This window comes from Tasmannia lanceolata, unplaced genomic scaffold (assembly GCF_043159265.1).
Source record: "Tasmannia lanceolata isolate RefF3 unplaced genomic scaffold, GAP_Taslan_0.1 ptg000003l, whole genome shotgun sequence".
In the NCBI taxonomy this organism is placed as follows: domain Eukaryota; kingdom Viridiplantae; phylum Streptophyta; class Magnoliopsida; order Canellales; family Winteraceae; genus Tasmannia; species Tasmannia lanceolata.
The window spans coordinates 36,701,347-36,709,256 of NW_027518680.1; the positions used below are offsets into that span (position 1 = coordinate 36,701,347).

Sequence of the window (7,910 nt, forward strand, 5' to 3'; positions counted from 1 at the left end):
TCAACATGCAAAGGAGCTTGAACACATTGGTGGCATCATCTTTGGAAGATGTCAAAGCAAGGAGCTCAAGTGAAGATCCCACAAGCAAGCCAAGAACCATATTGAAGATCAAATGAAGATTGGCTTAAGAGTTCTTTCAAGAGAGTGTTCAAAATGGTAGAATGTATTCCTCTCTCTCTTGGACTCTCTTGATCAAGGCACATCTTAAAACCACCCAAAAATATTTTTCAAAGAGACTCACAACCTTAAAAATGACTGAAATGGATAAGTGAAAGACCATGGTGGTGTACCAACATGTTGGGACCCATATGTCATTCCATTACATGGTATAAAACGAGTTCCAAAGGCCAAACTGAGATCAGCACCTAAAACCTATCATAACTGATCCAAACTATTTTTAAATATTTTAAAAATATTTTTAACAGAAATATCTCTTCGTTTCTATTCAAAGCAAGTATAAGAACGTCGATATCCGACGAGAAACGAATGAGATATGAATTTTACAAGATCGGTGCTGAAATTTAGAATCCAGGTACGGAACTCCGTGGAACCTCACGGAGCTCCATGGAGCAACCTGTCCAAAAATTAAAATATGTATAACGGTCACTACAGAGCTCCATGGCATGCCTCCATACTAGCCGTTAGAGACCCTAAAAAGGCTACATTTTTATTTCCACCATATATATGGGTCTCTAGGCTTTCAAAGGAATTTCTTAAGGGCTCATATAACACGCCTTGACTATCATACAAGCTGAGAATCTTCTTGAAACTAAAAATCACTTTCACTTCCTCTCTTGTGCCTTAATCATGAAATACCTTTGAGAGACTTTAGGCTTGACTTGTAATCTTCTTTATAAGTGAGAGTGAATGAGCTTCACATTGCAATTAGCCTACAAAGAGGCAAAGTGAGCTACAAACATCTTTCATTTTCTTCATCATTGTATTTGGCAAAAGGGGCGCCGTATTTAAGTCCCTTGGAGCGTTTGTGCTCGTTTGTATTTGGCGAAAATGGCACTGTATTTAAGTCCCTTGGAGCGGTGGTGCTCGTTGTAATCGGCCGGTGTGGCAAAGAAGATTACTAGTAGATTCCTCAAGAGATCAGCTTGGGAAAAGTGGAGTAGGTCATGGGTTTATGACCGTTAAAAATCTTGTGTGCAATCTTCTTTGACTCTCTACCTCCTTCTCTTGATTGGTGATGGTACACATCTCTCTTCTTCTCTCTTGTATGTGCTTTTATATTTATATCCTTACTTGAGTGAGTGATTAACACTTAAGTTGAAATTGCATATTCATCTCTTGCTAATTAGGCCTCTCATAATTCACATCATTGCTATTAAGATTGATTAATCAAACTAACTTGACTGAAAAAAGTTAAAACTAGGGTGAAACAAAGAAAGTTTCAAAAAGGGTAAAATCTTTAAAGACAACCAATTCACCCCCCTCTTGGGTTGCCTAATGGGATTTCACTTTTGGTTACTGTTCTTTTAACGAAATTCGAGCCCCGATACTCATTTCGTTAAAAGAACAGGCACGGGACCTACGCTCTAACCTAGGTGGCAACTCTGAGTTTCTTTAACTTGCGAAGTTAAGACTACGGTCTCAAGTCCGCAAGTAATGCAGATCAAATACACACTCCTTTGAGAACCCGATGTAGTGATCCCCTGCCGTCCTACGCAGCACAGGAAAAAACTGGCCCCCACCGCTGCATCAGAATAAGTTTCCGCAAAGGCACAAATTCACCTTAAAGAGAGTGACATAGTCTGTGCCTCATCTCCCCGCATCGAAAAGGTTTATCCAACTCATCTATCTTCTGTTTTTTAATAGAAATCAGGTATGCCATATTTGGATTACGGAGGAAAAATCATCAACATGACAACTACAACTACAGAAAAGTAAAAGGTACAAGTACTGGAAAGATAAGATAAAATGCTAATATCTATTTTGATTTTTCGTTCTAGGACCTCTTCCTTGGAGACGGATGCCTCCTTATATAGCTTTATTTGGGTAACCACTCCTCTTCATCCTACGGTTTTCTTGGAGGCAAACTTGTGGTAACTACCCATGATGGGTTACCTTATTTTTGCGTCCTCCATAGTCGAGGTGGCCATCTCCAACCTTTCCATGATTGGCAACATACATGCCACGTCTTTGATCGAGTCATTTCAATAGCGTCGCACGTAGTTTGACCTAGTCTGCGTGGACGACAAATTTTTTGGGTGAAGCTTTATCAATAGCAATGTATATCTTAAATAGAGTTCCAACTAAGGCTATCACTTGTTGATCATTTATGACCGCTAAAATAAAAACCGGGTGTAAACACAATGCCACCCATTTTAAATCTTGAGAGATCATTAGGCTGGGATTTAGTAAAGTAATATTTAATAAAAGTAGCTTATTTTTAAAAAAAATTAAATTTCAAATGACTAAAAGGAGTATGTTATCTAATAAAGAGTAGTTATGTTTTTCTCACATATACCATGCGGTTCATGTTTCGGGCACCAATTTAATACAGGGTGGGTATTTGACATTGATAATTCAAATAGTAGGTGAGGTTGTGTATTTCTCAGAAGAGAGGTGGCAATTTAAGAACGAAGCTTGGCTTAGGTCGGGGTCTGAGGAAAGTTCCTCATACCCCCTATAATAGCAAAGAGCGTGGAGTGTAAAAATATAAATTCCATGCTTGCTTTTTATTTTCAGAAGTAATTGATATTTCCACAACCCTTGCTAGGAACTTTCCTCATACCCTGACCTGAGCCAAGTTTCGTCCGTAATTTAAGAGCTCAAAAAGTTTTCGCCAATAGAATCAGCCCAAGCATGGACTTTTTCTACCAATGGGCAGCGTTGCTCTCTTATAAAAACACAACTGAGATTTTGCATCTCATCACACATAAGTTCTCTTTCTTTGAATGAGATTTTCTCGTCTCCCCTTCAATTTTCTTGCCGCATCTTTCCTACAGCCATAGTTATTTTCTCACATTTCTTCTACTGCAGCGTTATGGGTTTCTATCTTCTGTTCTCCCTAGTAGTTTTGGCTCTCCTTTCCGCATTACAGAAAAGCCCATTTCTTATTACAGTAGAATCAGCCCAGTTCAACTCTCTTACGGACAAGGAGGCGTTACTTTCTTTTAAGTCTTAAATAATAAGTGACCCTTCCAACACCCTTTCCTCATGGAATGACTACTCTAGTCCTTGTAATTGGACCGGAGTTTCATGCCACAAAGTGAGGCAGAGAGTCTCCGGTATTGATTTGCGGGGCCTCGGATTAGTTGGTTCGATTAGTCCGAACATTGGAAATCTCTCTTTACTTCGTTTCCTTCACCTACAAAACAACAAACTCACAGGCTTTCTCCCTGGTCGGATCGCTGATTTATTTCGACTAAAGATCCTAAATGTGAGCTCCAACAGCATCGAAGGTTCTCTTCCTCTTAACTTAAGCAGGTGTTTGGAACTCACGGTTCTCGAAATGTCTGGAAATATGATATCGGGACAAATTCCTACTGACCTCGGACTTCTTCCAAAGCTCCAAGTACTGACTTTGAGCCGTAATCTTCTATTTGGGGAAATCCCGCCGTCAATTGTAAACATCACAACACTTACCACTCTAGAGTTGGCCACAAACTCTCTCCACGGAACAATACCGACTGACATAGGCCGCATACAAAATTTAAAACACCTGCAGATCTCATTAAACAGTCTCACTGGTACTCTTCCTATCTCGCTGTACAACATCTCCTCCCTTATTACATTTGCGTTTGCCTCAAACCAACTGTGGGGTGAATTTCCAAATGATTTCGCCCTTAAGCTCCCGAATATGCTGTTATTTCATTCTTGCTTCAACAAATTCACCGGTGCAATTCCACAATCGCTGAACAATCTCACCAAGATCCAAAGTATTAGAATGTCACACAATTTTCATGTCGGGTCAGTCCCTCAAGGACTAGGAAATCTCCCCGAGCTCCGCATGTATAATGTCGGGTTTAATCGGCTTGTCAGCACAGGGGACGATGGCCTAAGTTTCATTACTTCTTTGACAAACAGCACGAAACTTGAATTCCTTGCTTTGGATGAAAATCTTTTCGAGGGAGTGCTTCCAGAGTCTGTTGGGAATCTCGCAAAGGGGCTCACAAAATTTTACATGGGTGGGAATCAGATCTATGGTGATATACCTCCCTCGATAGGCCGTCTGAGCAACTTGGCTCTGCTGAATTTGAGCTATAATTTCTTCTCCGGAGAGCTCCCTAAAGAAATTGGCCAACTTCAGTTACTTCAGATTTTAGATTTGGCCAGAAATGAGATCGCTGGCGTAATTCCGGCATCCCTTGGAAATCTTTCCAATCTGAATGAACTTCAGTTGTTTGGAAATGATTTGGAGGGAGGAATACCCACCAGCTTTGGGAACTACCAAAGTTTACTTTCATTAGATCTATCAAATAACAAGCTCAATGGGACCATACCCAAGGAAGTGCTCAGCCTCACTAGTATGGCCTCTTTTCTCAATTTATCCAAAAACTCTCTCACAGGACCTCTGCCTCAAGAGGTAGGTAAATTGGAACAAGTTGCAGTGATTGACATCTCCAGCAATGGCTTATCAGGAAGCATCCCCAACTCCATTGGAGATTGTAAGAGCTTGCAGGATCTGTTTATGGCCAATAACTTATTCTCAGGCCCTATTCCTCTTACTCTTGGAGGTGTGAAAGGATTACAGAATCTAGACCTCTCCATGAATCAGCTCTCGGGTACAATTCCCAATGATTTTCAGAAACTTCAGGCTCTTCAATCCTTGAACCTCTCCTTCAATAATCTAGAAGGACAAGTTCCGAAAACTGGCATCTTTAGAAATCTATCACAAGTGCATCTTGAAGGCAATTCAAAGCTTTGCGCTTCTTCCATATGTGACAATAGTCGAGTTCCATCCTGTCACGGAAGAAGATCGTGTTGGCACAACAGATCGGTCATACTTCTTATTGTCATCCCAACTGCAGGATTCATCATACTATGTTTTCTTGTTGGCTTGAAATCGGTATTCTTTTCCAAAAGAAAACATGCAACAGAAGTTGCAGAGATGCATGAATCCTTCAAGGGGATGCATCAAATGGTTTCTTATGAAGGACTTCTAATAGCGACGGATTATTTTAGTCAAACAAATCTAGTTGGAAGAGGGAGCTTTGGATCCGTCTACAAAGGAATTCTAAGCAACGGAATGACTGTCGCAGTGAAAGTCCTGGACCTCATAAGAAAGGGAGCGTCCAAGAGCTTTCTTGCAGAATGTGAAGCTCTGAAGAATGTCAGACACTGTAATCTTGTTAAACTGATCACTTCATGCTCGACTATTGACTTCAGAAACATCGATTTCCAGGCTCTGGTATATGAGTTTATGAATAATGGGAGCTTAGACGATTGGGTTCAGCACAGAAGAAGGCATGAAAGTGGATATGGGCTGAGTGTTATGGAGAGACTGAATATCGTCATTGATGTTGCAAGTGCTATGGATTATCTCCACCATGACTGTGAAGCACCTGTGGTACATTGTGATCTTAAGCCTAGCAATGTGCTCTTGAACGAGGAAATGACGGCAAAGGTAGGGGACTTCGGGTTGGCCAAATTGCTGGTAGAAGAAGGGGTTGATCAGCACACATGGTCTCAAGGGGTCCATAGGTTATATACCTCCGGGTAATAGAAACCTTTTCATCATAGCATTAGTAACTTTCCTCTTAGGGGCTGTTTTCATGCAGGTGAAATTTTTGGGCCATGTTTGACAAACATGAATATTTTTTTCGTGGAAGTGAAGAGGGCATGGCTTAGGAGATGGTGGGAAGTGGCTGAAAAATATGGACAAAGGAAACTCAAATTTCGAATTGAGTTTTACTTTTCCCAGTTTTGTTGGCCACTTTTCACCCTCTCCACACCCATGCTGTCTCAGTCCTTTCCCTCTCTCACCCTCCTTGCCTTTCCCAGCACCTGACGGACTCATATTTTATATAAAAAAAAATTCATGGCAGCCAAACATAGCCTAATTGGAAAAAAAAAATTATATGGAAAAGGGATGGAATGCTGGAAAATGGCGTAAAAAAAGTTTCTATGATGCCACACACACACCTACAGCACACAATATTCAACTTTTCTAACCTTATTTGTAAATTGACTTGCTCTCTGTTTCTAACCTTTGGAGTTCCAAACAGAATATGGGATGGGAGGGAAACCGTCAACGAGAGGAGATGTTTACAGTTATGGGGTCATGCTGTTGGAGCTTTTCACTGGGAAAAGCCCAACAGACAATTTTTTCGTTGGAGATCTAAGCTTATACAGATGGGTTTATTCGGCTTTCTCTAATAACATTCTCGATGTACTGGACCCAGAACTTCTGCCCATTGATGATTTCATGTACAAAGGCCAACCGTACACCATAAAACAGCAAGAATACTTGATTTCCATTCTCGGTGTTGGGTTATCTTGTGCCCTCGATTTGCCTGAAGCACGCATTAGTATGAGAGATGTTCTCCAAAAATTGAAGGGAATCAAAGACGCACTCATAAAACGTAATTTAGTGCCTGTAAGCTCAAGCAAGAGTCCTTCAGAGCCCAACTTTAAGAAATGATAAATCGTAGTATATAAACGTTGTATTATAAGTCTGTATGAGTTTCCTTGTGTTTTTACTTCTAGCTACAATCGAAAGTGGTCATGGAATGATCAACATGTTTTCAGAAGTTTAGAGAGGTTAAATATGGAATAAAGATTTGGATCCTTTTGTTGAAATTAAGAAATTGACATCGACAGAGTGTTTAGTAATTTTAAAACAGAGCATTTGTTGGGGTATGGGATTAAGGCCATTTGAATTTGGAATCAAAGCTTTTGTGTCGGTTTGAAACTAGAGGCTCTCTGGTAGGCTCAGTTTAGACCTGGCAAAAAATAATTTTAAAACAGAGCATTTGTTGGGGTATGGAATTAAGGCCATTAGAATTTGGAATCAAAGCTTTTGTGTCGGATTCACACTAGAAGCTCTCGTAGACCTGGCAAACGGGTGGGTCGGGTGAGGAAATGACCCGCATTTTTGCGGGTCAGAATTTAGGTGACCCGCATGGCCCTCGGGTGGGCCGGGTCACCCGCAAATTCAAACAGTTGCTTATTTTGGGAAATGTTATCACTGGATTTTGATGAGGGCGGTATGGCTGGCACCGTGGGATGATCCAAACCGTTCATTAGATGGCCCACAGGCTAAATAGGTGTTGCCCCAAAAATCATTTCAATAGGTTGATCCTAACCCTCTGATCTATAGAGGGTTAGGATCAAGTGATCAACCCTCTAACATTCAAATCGGAGGGTTGGGATCAACCTATGGTGCTAGCCATAACCTATTCAGGCATCAAACCCTTAAAAAAGAGATTAGCATGACAAAATCACCATCCTTGGCATTAGAAAAAAAAGCCATCTAATTAGATTAGCATAACAAAATCACCACCCTTAAAAAAGCGGGTGCCCGCGGATTGACCCGACCCGACCCGTGTTTTTGCGGGTTGGGTCAGCCGCGGCTTAGTTTTGACGGGTCACTAAAACTCAGACCCGTGCCCGCAAATTTGCGGGTGGGTCGGGTCGACCCACGGGCACGGGTTGCGTTTGCCATGTCGACTCTCTGGTAGGCTCAGTTTAGACCTGGCAAAAAGTGACCCGGACCCGCGGGTCCTCCCAGCCGCCCGTAATTTACGGGGTCCGGGTCACTAGTTAGTGACCCGTTTGAAATTTGACCAGGCCGTACGGATCACTTCAAAACTGGGCTGGGCCAGGTGGACCCGCTAGTGCCCGTGGGTGCCCGTTTGTGCACGTAAAAACCCAAATAATTTAGATTTTATATGGTGTAAGCCATTATATCCCGTATTTTTCAAATTGTACTGTATCGACCACATCTTAGGATGATC

General features: G+C 41.5%; 1 pseudogene across 1 annotated transcript; it reads left to right on the plus strand.

Moving 5' to 3' along the window:
- Positions 1-2,869: 2,869 nt before the first annotated feature.
- Positions 2,870-6,753, plus strand: LOC143854290 (uncharacterized; annotated as a pseudogene). The gene is made up of 2 exons (XR_013237478.1): positions 2,870-5,670; positions 6,180-6,753. The product of XR_013237478.1 is annotated as an uncharacterized LOC143854290 (transcript).
- The last annotated feature ends 1,157 nt before the right edge of the window (positions 6,754-7,910 follow it).